This window comes from Pinus tabuliformis, chromosome J, assembly GCF_031772625.1.
Source record: "Pinus tabuliformis cultivar Carrire ecotype Pingquan chromosome J, CPIR1, whole genome shotgun sequence".
Lineage (NCBI taxonomy): Eukaryota > Viridiplantae > Streptophyta > Pinopsida > Pinales > Pinaceae > Pinus > Pinus tabuliformis.
The window spans coordinates 414,498,593-414,517,840 of NC_142295.1; the positions used below are offsets into that span (position 1 = coordinate 414,498,593).

The following is a 19,248-nucleotide window of genomic DNA, read 5'->3' on the forward strand; positions in this document are numbered from 1 at the left end:
CTGCGCTGGCCCCGAGAGCTGACACAGTCACTGCGTGGGCTCCTCTCTCGCTCTGCGTCACCCACTGCAGGCTCGAAATGCTAACACAGGCATTGCGTGAGCCTCTGCGTCACTCCTTTGGCTCTGCGTCACTCCTACAGCTGCTCTTCTGCCTTTGAAACATCGCTGTCACTCGGGACAGCTGCTTCTCTGCAACAAATTCTTTGGATCTCTCAGTTGGTGTCTTTAGTCTCCTATGATCTGCAATGCTCTAATACCATGTGAGAATTTCTGAATCTACACATCAGAAATCCTACTGCAATCACTGGTTTATCATCTCCTACTTGTTATTTATATTCAATAAGTTATTTAAATATTTAAACAGCGATGAAAACACTATTGCAGCCTACACATACATACATATCATGAACTGAAATAAACTGAGACAATCACACAAGGGACACTGTTATTTTTCGACAATCGTCCCTGCAAAACCGGCGCAACATATAGAGGGTTTGTATTATTAAGCAGATTCCTGAATACAACTAGGGTGCCAAATCTGGCTCACCCAACAGAGAATAAACATGGCAGAAGTACCTATATCCAGAGACAGATATCTTGGCAATTCTAGCAACTAGATGATCAAACCCCACCGATGACAATTATTGTTCCCAGTGCTGGGCAGCGATGGCTGCTACAAGTTCTGCGCCGGAACTGCATCACTTCCTCTAGGAGTTGCGTCACCCTCCTAGTGAGCCTCCCTTGCTCAGAAGTTGATATGCTGAACTGTTGCTCTCTCTGCCCCACAGAAAAACCCTAGCGCTGCCTCTAAGGAACTGCGTCAGCCCCTCTAGCTTCTGTGTCACCCTCTCTGGAGATGTGTTGTCTCTCCTGTTGCTACTCTGCCTCTCTGCTATGTATCATCGGCCTTGGATTGAAGTCCCTCTACCGAACTACCCCTCTCACTGCAACTCAAATCACTTAGCTCGACTTTCTCAGCGAACCACGCCCCAAAAAAATCGAACTCTTTGATCTCTTGGTGTATCTCCATCTGACCCTCAAGCCTCCTCTTATACTTTTACTGTTGATGAATCAACAACCGAGATTAAGTCTGTAATCAACGGCTAAGATTAAAACAAACTTGATCCTCATCACTTGGAAGTTTCTCACCCATATTCTTATTAATACCCATTAATACTTTTATTTTCCTAAGTTTAGATTTAGGAACCCATTAAAAATATTAATTATTTTAATAACTCCTCATCCGGGTGAAATTTCTCCAAAGAGTTTATGGGTTCTGGAGATCTCATGTATTCTAACCCCTCCACCAAATTTCGGAGCTAGAGCACATCTGATTCTACCCAAAATAAGCATTTCTCAGTGGAGAATTTAGTCAGAGCTGGGAGAAATTTCCCGTGGTAGATTTGGGCATAATTTAGTTGTATCAAAACCGTGGAGTGTTTTCTAGCCAGATTGGGCAATTCGCACTTGTTGGGGGTCACTAGGGGTTAGTGGATTCATCCCAAACCCTTTCTGGGATTTTGTGGGTTTATTGAGAGGAGACCGGGGTTAATTTTACAGAATTTTCCAGACAAAATTTGGGCTAGAAAGCCACATTCTTATAGCAGGGCATATTACTAGTTAGCTGGGGAGTTCGCATCACTTTGTGGGTTCAATTTTCTCTTGGAATTGGGCCAAACCCTTTCTGTATATGATGAGTGGAGCTTGTGGCTGCAATTTCAGAGCATTCATAGCATTATTTTGAGGAGAACGTCCATTTCCACTTGGCAATTTGTAGCGTATTTTCTAGGTAGTGGGCATTATCAGTTTGGAGTCATTTCAGTAGTTGGATCAATGAGATTTTACTTTGGGTTTTCCTAGCTTGCATAGCAAGCCCAGGTTATACCATTCCTTACCATTTATGTAATCGGATTTCTATATTAATAAACTGGCTCAGTTTCTTGTGTATTTTGATGTGCATGCTTGGAGTTTTTTTATCGTTGTTGCTCACTTTTTCATGTCTCTGTTATTTGTTGTGAATTTCAATTTGGGATATTAGAGTGGTATACGACCATGATCTTGGCCAACTGTGGGCTAGCCAACAAGATCATGGAAAATTTGGGCATTTATGCACAGTGACAAGTGAAACCATAGACAAACCCATGGCTCAAGGAAGACTAAGTATGCAAAATTATGGGCTGGAATCCGTTGGAACAATGAGAGGTTGGCCTAGTTGAGGAAGGTGATGGATCATATCCATCCTCATCGTTACAACAGAGACACTAGAGGTGTGCAGGTCATGGGGTGACAACCATTTACAACATGTGGGGAAAGTCGACAAAATCAGGGCATCAGACCACCCCTCAAAAGGAGTGGATACGATATGAGAATTTAGAGGGTGAGACCAAGAGGCGCCTCTGCTGGTGGAGACCTGGCTTTAGATATCAAGAGCCTAAGGAGGATATTGAGCATGAGGTAGAGGACACGCAGGATTATGAGCATGTAGATCTACCTAGTGTGACATAAGAGTCACCATTGTTGGAGATCCCTTCGACAGCTCCTGCTGACACCTTGGTAGGGATGGTAGAGCATACCAGTGCGACCATCCGTGTGAAATTTTTAACTATTTCAGCAACTAGAAATTATTATTCTAACTTTCAATTAATTAGCAGTTTATTTGCTATGTCAAAAAACGAATAATTCACAGCTAATATTCTCACCAAAATAAAATATTGCAGAAGATAAACTAGAAACTGAGAAAATACAAGCACATGCACACAAAATTATAACACCATTATTTTTGGAGAACAGTCCCCGTAAAAACCCAACTTGGGAAAATTGGTGTAGCAACTGAGTGTTTTTATTATTAAGCAACAGTGAGAAAATTCTGAGTACAATAATTGTCGTGAAACTAGCAAATCTATCCAAGAGAAATGCTGGAAAAAATTTACTGTGGGATTTTACCCTCTCCAAGTAATCCCAGCACTGTCTGACCTTTGAAAGGCTAGCCATCCAAACCGGTATGCACAGGCTCTGCGTCATCACAGCGCTACCATCCAATTGCACTGCCTAAAACAGCTGCCAATCTAGTCGTCCTTCCTGCTGCTGACTCGGAAAAAAGCTTATCCAACCATTTGGAAAATCTTCCTGGCCTCTGGAACTGAAAACGTCCTCCCCTTCAGTCAAATCGAACTGCTAACTTGAGGCTCTGTGTTGCCTCTACGCAGCCTCCTGGAGAAAATTTTCAGCCTTCTCTTTTTTACTCTCCGGAATTGGAAAACTTCCTCCGATCTCACTGTCTCTGCCCCTCTCTGGCTCGAACTCTTCCGGAATAATGTTGCTACTCTCTAGAAATTCGAACTGCCCAAGGTAATCGACCTCAAGTGTGTTCCTCCATCTACCCATCAACTTCTTCTTATAATCTCACTCTGGGACTCCAACAACCAAGATTAAAACTTAATCAATGATTGAGATTATTTCCTAGTCAATTCATGTGAGTTTCGAGAAAAATATCACCTTCCTCAATTAATTCCTGTTAATTAATCATTTTCCCTAAGTTAGACTTAGAAAAAATTTAAACACTCATTAATTAACTTAATTAAGGCAATTCTAGGTGAATTTTCCTGAAACCTTTTCTGGGTTTTGGAGTCCTAGCATTTCTTAGCCTCTCTAACAACTGTCGAGACTAGAACACCATTTGATGCTACAAAAACTAACAATTTGTTGATGTGGTATCCACTGATGAGGTGTCCAAGGCCGTGTTTGAGTTGTCAGGTGATAGTAGCCCACAAATGATTGATGAGGTGTCAAGAGGCATATCCATTGATGAGGTGCTGATAGGCACAGAGGTACTTAGAGTTGTGCTCGATTTTACAGATGTTAGCCACCCACAACAATTTCATCAGCTCCAGGCCGGCCTCCTAGCATTAAAAAATAAGGCCATGATAGTCCGAGAGTCCATTCTGCAGCAGAACGAGGAGCTGGATGGCATGAGAGCAGTTTGTGCTGAGTCAGCGGCCAAGTTGACTCGCGTTGGGTAACGGTTGGATTCCCTAATGGTACATCTAGAGGAGTACAAATTGGAGCGGTGGTGCAACCCTCTTCAGGCATACATAGGTGGAGTTGGTCACATTGTTAGGTTACCTTTGCACATTGAAGAGAGAGAGGTAGAGTTACCTAGAAATATCACATGTGTTGATGAGGATTGTGAGATGAGGCAACATGAGTTGCGCAGGGCACAATGTTCCCAGGTGGGAATTGTTCCATGTATGGGATTTCATGCATTCGATCCCTCTCTGAGGGTTGGATGGCAAGAGATATTGAGTTGGTATCTGGTGGAGTCGACTAAGTGCTTGGGTATATCCATGTCTAGGAGTATAGTCTACCAGGGGCCATGGGTTACTAGAGGAATCTAAGGACTAGAGTCTAGACTGTTTTTGGGATCCAGGTGGGATTCCCCACCACAGCATGGGCTTGGTTGATGAGGGTATTAGCGGTGCGATAGATCCACTGACTGAGAGTCCACACACTTTTAGATCGCCAACACCATTAGTGACGAGTTGGATTGGAAGGGGAGCAGGTAAACTCCATCAGTTGTTCTGGTGTGTTGGTTGTACATAGGATCATAGGATGATCAACGCACTCTGGCAGGAGTTTGTTGGAGGAGGTGGCATTGGCAAGCCACCGGACAGTGCCTTGTATGGGGCCAAGGGTTCTCCCTAGTTATGTGGGGCACAGTGGTCACGGTGGAGTAGCACAGTGGTGGCATCACCATTGGTACATAGGGGGGTTCACCTCTCGTGTCTCTCAAGGGGGATTTGGAGGCAAGGCCCATGCAAAAGAGGGTATGGTGATGCAATAGTGGACGTGGCGATATTAGTAGCGTGGAGGCTGGCATGTATTGTCTTAACTTTAGACCATGGCATCCAGTGGCATGTAGGAGCATACACCGTTGAGTAGTGGTTTGCAGGTGAGCAAGGAGGTGCATGGCGGTGTGCTGCAGTGCTTGGATTTACACCATGGAATAGGGGGGAGACTCACACCGCATTGGGGTTATTAGTGGAGTGATGGATGCATTGGTGTTAGGGTTGTGGCTCCCCCCCTTTGAATTACTCCTAGAGCTCGCTCCAAGCGAGAGCGACCTGGGAGCGCACTCCCGAAATTCGTTCTTGCTCCCGAAATTCGCTCCCTAGTTTTTTTCATAGAATTTTTGTCACAAAGATGTTCCAAATGCAAAAAAAATTCAAAGAAACAAGATTTTTTTAGTAGGGCAACCTAATGTTCAAGCTTATGGCCCTAGTATTGATATGCAATTCATGTTAATGTTAAATTCTTAAAGTAAAAGTAGAATTTTTAACATTACCATGAAATGACTCAAGATGTTTGAGAGTGGTTCCAACCTCATTGGATTTGATATGGAGAAAGTAGAATTTTAGATCTCACTCAAAATCCAACAGACTTATCAGTTTTTCAGGATTTCAGGATTGGGGGATTGCAATGTTTCCATTGGATTTTGTCATGTAGTAGGGTATGGGGCTTGTATTTAATCAAGAGTGCCAAGCTCTCTATATACCTTCATGTTAGTGACATTAGTTGTCGAACTCCTCTATCATGACCCTACTAAAAATGTACCCATCACTCAAACAAAGTCTTGACTTAACATGCTACATTTTTTCTATCTTATTTTAATTGCTTAGAGGGTGATATTAATGACAAAGATCCCAAGATAAGCAATGATTTTGATGATATGTAGCTATTTGTTGTAGCGTGATTTTTTTGGATGCTAGAGGCCATCTAGAGCCTATTTGTTGATGTATTTCTAGTTCAGAGATGGATTACACTCGATGTTATCTTGGTTATGTGCACCCTTACATGTTATATAAATTGAGAACTTGTAACATGTGGACGTGGTTGATGAATATTATAACTTCTAGATGATTGTGTTATATGGTGTAATGCATGTTTTTATGCTTTTTATATCTAATTCATCATTCTACATGCTTTTGTAGACATATGCATCAAAATATATAAAAATATATATTATATAAAAATTTGCTCCCAAACCGAGAGCTTCTGAAAATGTCGCTCCCCGCTCCTGCTTCCAAGTAACCTTGATTGGTGCATATGGGAAACCCGACAATACAGGGTGATACAGCAGTAGGAAGGAGAATCCAATAGTGTACAGGGATAGGTTGTGATGTACAGTGGCATGTCGAGGAGTACGAGGATACTTGGCGTTGTGCAGTGGCATATGGTGCGGCACAGCGGCCCCTTGGAGAGTTGCCTCAAAGAAGACTTATGGACAGGGACATTAAGCATACCATTGGGTGCAACTCACCTAGGATAGATGAGGATGTTGTTGTGCATCTGGGGACACCATGTTCAGCAGAGATAGGTCTTCAATTGGGTTATCAGTGGATTTGAGGCAAAGAGAGGAACATCCCTAGGATTACTCTTCAATATCCCTGCAGACTCTTGATCATACCCTTGGAGACCTACCCACCCATCATTCTCTAGTGTTTCTTATAGCCTGAGCATTTGGTTGTTGCCCCTTGATGCTCTCAATACAAGCAACAGGACATGGGAGGCTCACCCTAGGAAGTTGGATGAGATACAATATGTCGTGGGCAAGAGAGAGACTCTCCAGTTGAAACATTTTGTGGGTGCACAAGCCAACAGATACAGGGTTAGCGATGGCGTGGTTTGCTACCAAGGTAGTATATGTTCCACCCCTAGGCTCACACTTGGGGAGGTGATTACGAGGGAGTTGCATGATGAACTTTCAACGAGACAGTTTGAGGCATTATATGAGCATGAAGTGCAGTGGATGATAGACCTTATTTACAGGCTGATGTTCAGACTCGAGGCAGTATCAGGGTGTGCTTTAGGGAGACAGGATAACGAATCTCATGGTGTGGTATGGCAGACGCAGGGCAGTTTTGCATGCACCAGATTGATTCATGACATGTGGAATCTATATATTAATTACATGCAGGGAGAAAAGACATGGGATAGTTGGATTCGAGCAGTCGTCAAAACTATGCTGCAGTGGATATGGTTATGGGATCCATGGACTTAGTTGGCTGACAGGTCACTCCATTTCATGATGAGCAGGATTAGGAGAGAGGGTGATCTAATTCACTTTGGGGTTGACACATGGGGGATTGTTGAGGCCTCCATTGTATGGCGAGGTAGATTTTTCTTGTTGTTGCTCACGATCGAGATTAGCGGTAGATGGGTAGATATTGACGTCATGGGGATGTCTGGGCTAGAAGAGCTTGGCTTTCACCAATATTTCGCCATTGGGTTTCAGGTGAGGAGGATACAGCGTGCGCACGATGGGCAATCTGTCATGGTCATAGTGGCAAAGCGACAACATGGTGGCACCTTTTCTAGACTAGCATGGGATCCAAGCATCAAAGGACTTATCAGTCCAACTACCTTTAAGGATGAGTCAGTTTCTACAGGGAAAGATCATTCAGATCTTCCATTGGGGTTTAGTGATTTGTTGTTGGTATGGGGGAATTCACTAGGATGGTAGGATGACCAACAAGAGGAGATCAGGGGAAGCTCATGCGGGAGAGTATTCATCTCCACAAGGGATGGGTTGTATCTTCAAGGTTTACCATTAGAGTGCATGAGATGGACTACTCAGTAGGGCGGCTTCATGGGGAGTTGGACAGAGTTTTACATTATTAGGATGCTCTACTTATTGGTGGTAAGCATAGGGCTTCTAATGCCTATACCTAGCGGGATAGTGAGTGGAGCAAGGGGTGCTTCACGTTGATTAGGATGGCTTGGGATTCTGGTATCGAGGGAATGCTTAATGACAGGATAGTGCAGAGATCAGGGACGATCCACTGGCATATTTGGGACCCTGGTATAGTTTGCTGTGACAATGGGGATCAACAGTTAGAGAGATCTCTTGTTCAGGCATTACTTGAGGACAAACAATTTTTGGTGGGGAGGACTATAATATCCCTGATTTTGTTTTTTCACTAGAGGGGATTAATAGAGTTTAATGGGGAGGTGCTAAACATAGCATATCTTTGTAATATGGGCATTGGAGACATTTTTGGTGTATGGGACTTAGGAGAAATGGAAAATTACAGCTCTAGTGGAATGTGGGGGCCACGAAGAAAGGAAATTCGACCCAATGGAGCAATTCGCACTTCGTGGAGGAGAGAGAAAGAGAAAGGGTGCAAACTAGTGGAGAGTGCGGGCCACCAAGGAGGAGAGGGCCAACAATTATAAATAGAGCATGAAGACTCTCATTTGGAAATCTTTGGGCATTTTACAATTCAACACTAGTTCTCTTGAGCTGCTTAGCCAAGACAACCCATGTTGTTCAGCACAAGGAATTTTCGAACGGGAATTCCACCCTCACTTCAGAGAACTTCGAGTGTCTCCCTAGTGAGGCAATTTGGGGAGCTCAATTCAGTGCTTCCATTGGACATCATTGCAGGAGTTTACTCAGCAATGCACATTTCTTAGGTGCAGAGGTATTTTTGTGGAGCACATTGTGGGAGTAAGCATGGGTTAGAGGCTTCGAGCTTGTGCAGGGAATTTTCTTATTGTTAGACCAGAGTTTGGATAGTGATTTGCCAGGCTGGATTGGAGGCTATTACCTGGGTTGATTTTTCTATGTTTTGGCAGGGGCGCAAAAGCTATTTAACCAAGTGTTGCGCAAGGGTTTAGAGAAGTGGAGTCGGGAGAGATAAGGGTTGAAGATAGGAGGTACTTCTCAGTGGAGAATTTAGTTGGAGCTGGGAGAAATTTTTCGTGGTAGATTTGGGCATAATTCAGTAGTATCAAAACTGTGGGGCGTTTTCTGGCCAGAATGGGCAATGCACACTTGTTGGGGGTCATCGGGGGTCTGTGGATTTAGCCCAAACCCTTTTTGGGTTTTGCGGGTTTATTGAGAGGAAACTGGAGTTAATTTTACAGAATCTTCCAGGCAATATTTGGGCCATAAACCCACATTCTTATAGCAAGGCATATTGCGGGTTAGCTGAGAAGTTCACATCACTTTGTGGGTTCAGTTTTGGCTTGGAATTGGGCCAAACCATTTATGGGTACGAGGAGTGGAACCTGTGGCTGCAATTTCAGAGCATTCTGGGCATTATTTTGAGCAGAATGTCCATTTCCACTGGGCAGCTAGTAATAAATTTTCTGGCTAGTGCACATTATCAGTTTGGAGCCATTTCAGCAGTTGGATCAGTGAGATTTCACCTGGGGTTTTCTTAGCTAGCATATTAGGCCCAGGTTCTACCATTCCTTGCAATTTATGTACTCTGATTTCTATATTAATAAAATGGCTTGATTGTTTGGCTTAGTTTCTTGTGTACTTTGATGTGCATGCTTGGAATTTGCTTATCGTCTTTTCTTCATTTTTCATGTCTATGTTATATGCTATAAATTTCAATTTGGGATATTACATAATAGAACACAATTCTGGATTGTGATTCCCCTTAGAGGGCTTACCCTTGTAAAAGTGTATTTTTAGCATCTATCTAAAGGTGAGGTGAAGGTTTGGGCTTTGATCCCCCCTTCTGCGTGACTGTTTGTCCCTCAATGGATTGATATCTTGGTCTTGTTATGGAAGAAATATACCTACAAAATAACCCTGTAAAAGCACAATAATAGAGGAAATAAATAAGAAAGAAGATCATATGAAAATCAACTCAACATATAAAATGTTTTTTGCAAAATGGTTTATTTATTGAATGGCATCAAATGATCTCACAGTCAACAACAATTACTAGAAGAGAGGTTATCCCTTTATAAAACTTTTCCTAATGGTTATATAACAACTAATTCGGCTCTTCCTCTATTAATTATTATTAGCATTTTTAACTAGTCATCCACATGTTTGAGACTTAGGAACTTTTAATTAAAATACTACATTACAATTCATAAATTTTCCCACTAAGGGGTCGAATTGACTCAAATATTCCTTTGGAGGTCCAATGCCCCCTTTGCTTATACCCTGAAAATTGAATAATTGTCCAAGATGCTCCAATGTTCCACTTGATTTCCCAAAATAGCTAGTTGAAGGCTCCAATGACTAGTTGACTTGACTTATAACGGCTAGTAAACTTGACCTTTCTACCTTTTTGCTTAATCTCCTATGCCTTGATGAATTTTCCAATTCTACTCCCTGGGTTTGTTGTAACTTGGCCTGATTTCATTTGGATCTTTCTTTGCTTGACAAAATTATGCCCATCATTGCCACATCATCACTTCTTGCCATGTCATTATGCCCTATGCTAGATCTCTAACACCCTTGGGAATTTGTAGATACTGATACATGGATTTTGTTCCTCTTGTTTTGTACACCAATTTTGACATATTGCATGTAATTCTATCAAGATTTTCTCTTGCTATGTCACATGGAAACTTGCCTTTCCATGTCATCACACCCAAGTGGATGATATCTAATGCCCTTAAGGATTTGAAAAATCGAAAACATGGGTTTTGTTTCTCTCATTGAGTAAACCACTTTTCACATAATGCATGTGAAAATTTATCTAATGCTCCCCTTATTCTTCCCTTGGAAAATTTGTAACACCTATTGACCAGTTTTGATCAACCATAACTTGAACATGCCTTCTTTGATTAAACAAATTTCATGTGGCATGTCATCCTCTCAACAAACTAAACAATCTAAGACCGTGTTGACTTTTTCACTTTTGGGATAATTTTGCATTGGGTGGGAAAATTCCAATACGGAATCCTATTGGAACCGTATTGCAGCAACTGGAAATTATTCTCCTAATTGTTAATTTAATTTAACAATTTATTTATTGTTTGCTACATCAAATACTGAATATATTACACTGCAATCTATAGAAATAAAATTGCGGAAAAATAAACACTCGAATAAATGCTAGCATATATACATAACATAACACAATTATTTTCGGACAAAAGTCCCCGGAAAAACCCAACTTGGGAAAACCGGTGCAGCAACTGATGGTTTTATTATTAAGCAACAACGAAATAATCTGAGTACAATTTGGATGCCAAATACTGGCAATCCTGCAGAGAAAACACTGGCAAAAATCTAGTGAGGAATTATTCTCACCCCACAGGCAAATTCGGGCTCTGACCATAGCTCCAAGTGAGTCGTCCAAACTGCCTTTGCGCCACCCTAGCATAGACCCTTTTGCACTCAGTCTGAATCAGCATCACCTCAAGTCGTCTAGTTTGTTGTTGTCTAGGAAAATATCCCTCCTAGCCTCTAGAACCTCTGTCCATCTTCTGGCACGGGAACTCGTCTTTCCCCAACAAAATCGAAACTGCCTCTAGAGGCTACTGTGCTGCCCCAGCGTCAACCTCTTTGTGGCTCTTCTGCCTCTCTACAAATGCACTCATCGGATCTGGAATTCTTCCTCCAGCTTCACTGTCTATACCCCTCTCTCCTTCGATCTCTGACTCTCTTTCCAGCAACTGACTACTGCTACTCTGGAAATCGATCTGCCATGAAATTGAACTTCTCAAGTGTATTCTCCATCACCATGTCGACCTCCTCTTATAATCCTCTATTGGAGCACCAATGGCCAAGATTAGAACTTAATCAATGGCTAGGATCATCTCTGGATCAATCTGTGTGAGTTTCTAGTTGATTCTCACCTTATCTCAATTAATACTGATTAATTAAGCATATTCCCTAGGTTTAGACTTAGGAAACTTTTAAAAACTGGTTAAGAATCTAATTAAGTCATTTCTAGGTGGAATTTCCAGAAACAATTTCTGGGTTTTGGAGATTTCAAGTATTCTAGCCTCCACAAAATATCGTGGCTAGAACACATCTGATGCTACAAAAACTAACACTCCCTCTTAGCGAGAAATGTGTTGTGCTACTGCACCCCCTATAGCAACACCCTGTCTTTGCATCATCTCTTGTCATGCTGTTGATGTCTGGCCGTACTGCCCACCAACCACTGCGCAACTCTGATATACATTGCATCTGTGCTACTGCTGACTCTGCTGAACTGCTATCAACACTACATCTGCACTGCAACTCCCTCTCATCTGTTGCTGCTGCAACTGCAACATCTGCAACGAAAAAGCATCCAAAATACTGAACCAACTGTGATCAGTATAATGCATCTGTCACTCGAGTCTCTCATTGCTGCTAGTATTTGCACTGTCACTGAAGAATCTGCTTTGTCGTTGAAACTACACTGCTGCCAACTCTGCACTGCGCTCCCCAGCATCTGACCGCTACAAGTCTCTGCAACTATCACTCTGGCATCTGACTGCATCAACTATCACTGATCCATCATGCTACTGAAAACAATGTGCCCCTGTAGCAAGGTATTGATCCATGAGGTGGACTTCTCTATTGATTTGGGGTAGCATCGAATGTGCTCTAGCCACGAAAATTGGTGGAGAGGCTATAGAACATGAGATCTCCAAGACCCAGAAATGGTTTGGGCAGAATCTAACCAGTTTGGGAGATATTAAAATAATTAATATTTTTAATGGAGTTCCTAAGTCTAAACTTCGGAAAAATAAAATATTAATGCGAATTAATATAAAACTGAGTTAGAATGGTCCAAAAGACATGGATCAAGCCAAATCTAATCATAGCCATTGGTTAGAGATTTAATCTCGGCCATTGATGGACCAACGAGAAAAGTATAAGAGGAGGCTTGAGGTCATTTGGAGAACACACCGAGAGAGATCAGGAACTCAATTTTCTGGGGTAGGGTTTGCTAAGGAAATTGAGTGAAGTGATCTGATTTTCAGCTAAGGAGCAGTGAATACATAGCAGAGCGACAGAGTTAGTACCGGAAGGATCACCGCAGAAGCCGGGAGAGGTTGACGCAAAGCCAACTAGAGGTCACGCAAAGGCAGCCAAGAGCTGCGCAGAGCCACTGAGGGCCAACGTGTGAGACGTAGAGGCTCCAGAGGCTGACGTAGAGCCCACAGAGGCTAACGTTGGGCCAGATAGGCTGACGCTGGGTTGACGCTGAGCCAGAGAGGCTGACGCAGGCCTTAAGATCAGCACTGGGAGATTTTCATGGGACAGATTGGAGCTGGAGAGCTGGACAGGGTGAAACAATCCTTATCAAGGTGACGCGGAGCAGCAGAAGCTGTATTGTTGCTGTGGGATTGTTCATCTGGTAATTTAGCCAAAATATCTATCTCTAACTGAGAGGTACTACTGCGGCGGCATTCTCTGTTGGGTGAGCCATTTCTGGCACCTAGGTTGTATTCTGAAACTGCATAATAATAAAACCCTCTGAATAGCTGCACCAGTTTTCCCGCATTGGGTTTTTCCGGGGACATTAGTCCAAAAAAATAGTGTCACTTGTGTGCTTGTTTCTTTTAGTTGATGATCTGTATGTGTTGATACTGTACTTGTATTTATTTTCAATATTTACATGATAAATAACTTGTTAAGTAACTGAACAAGTAGGAAGAAATAAATCAAATAGTACATGAAAAATTTCTAACGAATAGACTTAGAAACTCCAACATGGTATCAGAGCGAAGTTGCAGATCACAAGATAACTAAAGGCATCAGCCGAGCAGAGCAGCAGTAGCAGAAACCACTGTCCTGAGTGACAGAGTTGTTCCTAGCAAAAAGCAACAAGGAAGGGGTGACACAGAGAGCCCGCATCATCAATTCGAGCCAGGAGGAGGATCTACGCTGAGGTAGAGACGAGCAGACCTGACCTATGCAGGGTCCGGTCATCTTTCTCAGTCAGGAAGGATCAATGTTGTGGCTAGGAGGTGCAGATTGTGCTTGTGTCGGGACTGTGCAAAGCCTAGAGGCTTTAACCTTAAGATTGTTGGGGCATAGGATGCTGTGGGTAAGTTGCGGAGCGAAGCTGGTGGGGTACTGTGGTTAGAACAGTACCTAATAGGGCAAGACCAAGGAGGAGGGAGTTGCTGTCGAGGATTTCTAGCCAGGAAATCCGGATCAGTGGTGCAGCTGCACAAACGATCAGAGTGGGGCATCTCGACATTGGCAGAGGGATATCCAAAAGAGAAATTGAGGCTTAGAGGGAGTCAAACCAAGAACTTCCAGACCGGAAGTTAAGAGACTCAGCAGGAGTCGATCAGAGGACTTCCAGGAGGGAAGTAGAGAGACTCGAAAGAGTTGAAAGAGGAGCAACGAAATGGCAGTGAATGGGCTAAGAGATCAGGATAGACTGGATGGAGCTTCAAACTTCGTAGTCTGGAAGGCCAGGATCTTGTCCATTCTAGATAGGTATTGCATCAAACACTTCGCCTTGAAAACGATAGCGATCCCAGTTGGCCCGGCTGAAAATGAGAAGTACGAGGAGGCAATGGCTAGGGCTAAGTGCATCATTCTTGACGGGGTCAAGGATCATGTGATACCACATATTGCTGAGAAGGGCACAGCAAATGAGATGTGGGATGCCCTAAAGAAGTTGTATCAGCATATTTCCGTGTAGAGGAAGAAGCTTATAGAAAATCAATTGCGATCAAACTAGATGCAGAGGAGCGAGCAGATAAATATCTTCCTTAGGCGATTGATGGAGATCCGGGACCCGCTGACTTCCATATGGGCCACGCCGGATGAGGAGATGTTGGTGAGGACTGCATTGAACACAGCCTCAGAGGACTGGGAGGTATTTGTCCAGAGCTTACTAGGCAGGTCGAACCTTCCAAATTGGGAGGAACTGTGGGTGGCTCTTCATCAAGAAGAGATCGGACGGCTAACCAAGGCAGGGATTAGCGATAAGGGGGTTAGAATCAAGAAAGAGGAAGAGGAGGATGTTGCTCTAGCATCTGCGGGAAAGCAGGAGAAACGGAAGAAGAAGGACCTCTCCAAGGTCAAATGCTTCCACTATGGGGAACTGGGTCACTATGCGAAGCAGTGTCCGAGGAAGAAGAGCAAGGGAGAGGCTTCTGAGACCAAGGCAACACCAGCGAGGGCGGAGAAAGAAGTGGAGACAGATGACAATTGTGACATGAGTGCTCATGCGCCACTTGAGAAGAAGTGGGGAGACATCGAGCTGTAGTCAAACAAACTATAGGCGATGAGGGGCAGGATGCTCGAGGTACCCAACCTCTTGGATTATACCTAGCTACGGGAGCCGAGAAGAGGAGTAGCAAGACTAGCAGATGTCGGTAGAGACGGATGTGAATTGAGCGACAGAGAATGGTATAGTGCAAGAGTCCCAAGACAACATGAGGAAGCCGTGCGAGATGCATGGAGTTGTTGCAACAGCGCAGAGGTCAAAGAGGGAGCACTTGTTAGCGACAGAGGGAGCTTCGACGTTGGGAGTGTCTCTAGCCTGACAGAGATGTCAGAGTTGGGAGGATCAGTTACTTTTTAGTAACTGAGTTGCAGTGCAGCAGTTAGCAATGGCAGTGCTATGGGCAGCACGATGCAGTATGATGAGAGGGGATGCAGTGCAGATGCAGCAGTGGCAGTGGCAGGGCCATGGGGAGCAACACGGATGCAGAGAGTGTTGTCGTACGGATGTAGCAGTGGCAGTGGCAGGGCCATGGGTAGCAGTACATGATGCAGCAGTGCAGAGGATGTTGGGCGGGGAGGCCTAGCATCAGCACAGGTACCGATGCTGGATGATCAGAGTGATACTCAATGAGGGGTATTATTAGAGCATAGTCCTCGCTAAGAGGGAGTGTTGATTTGGGGTAGCATCGGATGTGCTCTAGCCACAAAAATTGGTGGAGAGGCTATAGCACATGAGATCTCCAAGACCTAGAAATGGTTTGGGCAGAATCTAACTAGTTTGGGAGATATTAAAATAATTAATATTTTTAATGGAGTTCCTAAGTATAAACTTAGGAAAAATAAAATATTAATGTGAACTAATATAAAACTGAGTTAGAATGGTCCAAAAGACATGGATCAAGCCAAATCTAATCTTAGTTGTTGATTAGAGATTTAATCTCAGCTGTTGATGGACCAACGAGAAAAGTATAAGAGGAGGCTTGAGGGTCAGTTGGAGAACACACCGAGAGAGATCAAGAACTCAATTTTATGGGGCAGGGTTTGTTGTGGAAATTTAGTGAAGTGATCTGAGTTGCAGCTGAGGGGCAGTGAATACATAGCAAAGAGGCAAAGTTAGTACCGGGAGGATCAACGCAAAAGCCAGGAGAGGTTGACGCACAGCCAGCTAGAGGCCACGCAGAGCCAGCTAGAGGCCACACAGAGGCCGCCAAAGGCCACGCAGAGGCAGCCAGGAGCTGCGCAGAGCTAGTGAGGGCTAGTGTGTGAGACGCAGAGGCTCCAGAGGCTAACGCAGAGCCTCGAGAGGTTGACATTGGGCCAAATAGGCTGACGCTGAGCCAGAGAGGCTGACGCAAGCCTAAGGATCAGCGCTGGGAGATTTTCACGGGACAAATTGGAGTTGGAGAGCTGGATAGGGTGACACAGTCCCTGTCAGGGTGACACAGAGCAGCAGAAGTTGTATTGTTGTTGTGAGATCGTTCATCTGGTAATTTAGCCGGAATATCTGTCTCCGACTAAGTGGTACTACTGCCGAGGGCATTCACTGTTGGGTGATCCATTTCTGGCAACCAAGTTGTATTCTGAAACTGCATAATAATAAAACCCTTTGAATAGCTTCACTGATTTTCCGCATTGGCTTTTTCCGGGGACATTAGTCCAAAAACAACGGTGTCACTTGTGTGCTTGTTTCTTTCAGTTGATGATCTGTATGTGTTGATATTGTACTTGTATTTATTTTCAGTATTTACATGATAAATAACCTGTTAAGTAACTGAACAAGTAGGAAGGAATAAATCAATAATACATGAAGAATTTCTAACAGATAGACTTAAAAATTCCAACATCCTCAAGGATCCTGCCCATCTATAGTGCTCTGGAGCTACAGCTCCAAATCACCCCACCTCACTCCTGGAGGTATGTCAACAATCATAGCGCAATCTTCCTCCAACCTGGAGGATAGCCTATCGATCTCAGCATGTGCTACAACCTGGTCTTGCTTCTCCTCTTTGTCCTCCTTTTTGAGAGGACATTGGGTACTGTAGTGACCGAGTTCACCACACCTAAAGCACTTGATCTTCGACAGGTCCTTCTTCCACTACCCCTGTTGTCCTTGACTGGGACCCTTTGATGCGAGGGCCACATTATCCTCCTCCTTCAACTACTTATGTCCATTGTTGCTGCCATTGATGGAGCTCTTTAGAAGTGCTTGCGTCAATTCCTCCTGCCACAAGTCAACCCACATCCTGTCCCAATCTGGTAAGCTTGTCTCTGCCCAATATGCTTTGGACAAAGAGTTGCCATTCCTCGAAGACACTGTTGAGTGCCAATCTCAGAAGCTTTGTGGGTTGAGGCCCTGCCCCAACAACTGACAACTAGTCTCGAACCTCCTGAATCCTAGTGAGGAAGGGATCTATGCCTTCTCCTTCTACATCCTGATGCATCTCAGCTTCCCCTCTAAGTACATCTTTTGCTGCTCGAAAGTGCCCTGATATAGCGTGGCGAGAGCATCCCACATCTCTTTGGCAGTATCCTTGCCAACTATGTGTGAGACTATATGGTCCCAGACTCCATCCAAGATCAACCGCTTCACCTTTGCCATTTCTTTCCTATATTCCTTCACCTAATCCGCATCCTGGGGAACTGCCACAACACTGTCTATATAGAGCTTCAGGTCATATTCATCCAACACGAAGGACATCCTGGCCTTCCAGATGACATAGTTGGAGGAGTCATCCAACCTATCCTAATCTCTTAGCCTAGTTGTGGCCATCTCAACAAAATGTCGAAAATATCCTCTTTCCTTCTGCTCAGTTACTGCTCTACTATTAGTACTCCTTTCTGGAGTGAGAAGATCTGCTCACAACGACTGCTGATCTGTAAGGAAAAATTGAACTTCTTGAGACTAGAACTTCTTTGAGGAAACTTTTCCCTCTGTGTGTGCTCTTCTTACTTCCACTCGACACTGACTTTGATCTAGCGAACTGCTGCAAAAACCACTGCATCCAGCTAGAGATCTTGTCAACGAAAAATTTGAGCTGCTCCCTCTGCCTCTAGAATCACTCGATCTAGAAAGATCGAATTTTTCTACCCCACTCAGAAAAATCTAGCCTCCACAAGTAATTCAGCCTCTTGGCAGAATGACTGTGCTATCCTTAGGAATTTTGGCCTGCTACCCACAATGAGCAGCGAAATTCCTTCTCTCTTCGCTTCTAAGCTCTCCGGCTGATCAATTGTGCTCTGATACCATGTGAAAATTTCAATACTAAATCCTATTAGAACCTTATTGTAGCAACTAGAAATTATTCTCCTAATTGTTAATTTAATTTAACAATTTATTTATTGTTTGCTACAAAAAATACTGAATAAATCACACTGCCATCTACATAAATAAAACTGTGGAAGAATAAACATTGGAAGAAATTCTAGCACACACATAAAATAAAACAATTATTTTTGGACAAAAGTCCCTGGAAAACCCCAACTTGGGAAAATTGGTGCGACAACTATGGGTTTTATTATTAAGCAGCAATGAAACAATCTGAGTACAATCTGGATGCCGAATACTGGCAATCTTGCAGAGAAAATACTAGCAAAAATCTAGTGAGGAATTTTCCTCACCCCACAGGAAAATTCAGGCTTTGACCACAGCTCCAAGTGAGCCGTCCAAACTGCCTCTGTGCAGCTACTTAGCCACCCTAGCGCAGTCCCCTTTGCACCTAGTCTGAATCAGCCTCTCCTTAAGCCATCTAGTTTGTTGTTGTCTGGGAAAATGTCTCTCCTAGCCTTCGGAATCTCTGCCCTAGCTTCTGGCACTGAAACTCGTCTTTCCCCATCAGAATTGAAACTACCTCTAGAGGTTACTGCGTTGTACCAGTGTCAGCCTCTCTGTGGCTCTTCTGCCTCTCTGCAAATGCACTCACCAGATCTGGTATTCTTCCTTCGGCTTCACTGTCTCTGCCCCTCTCTCACTACTTTGATCTTTGACTGTCTTTTCGGCAACTAAATGGTGCTACTCTGGAAATCAATCTGCCAAGAAATCGAACCTCTTAAGTGTATTCTCCATTACCACATCGACCTCCTCTTATAATCCTCTATTGGAGCACCAATGACCCAGATTAGAACTTAATCAATTGCTAGTATCATCTCTGGATCGATCCATGTGAGTTTCAAGATGATTCTCACATTATCTCAATTAATATTGATTAGTTAACCATATTCCATAGGTTTAGATTTAGTAAATATTTAAAAACTAGTTAATAATCTAATTAAGTCATTTCTAGGCAGAATTTCTAGAAACGATTTCT

General features: G+C 43.5%; 1 protein-coding gene across 2 annotated transcripts in view; it reads right to left on the minus strand.

Annotated features, from left to right (window-relative positions):
- The window catches only part of LOC149227593 (putative LRR receptor-like serine/threonine-protein kinase At1g56140), a 353,957-nt gene that overhangs the window by 76,850 nt on the left and 257,859 nt on the right, over positions 1-19,248 (minus strand). The gene's annotated exons all lie outside the window — the stretch shown is intronic.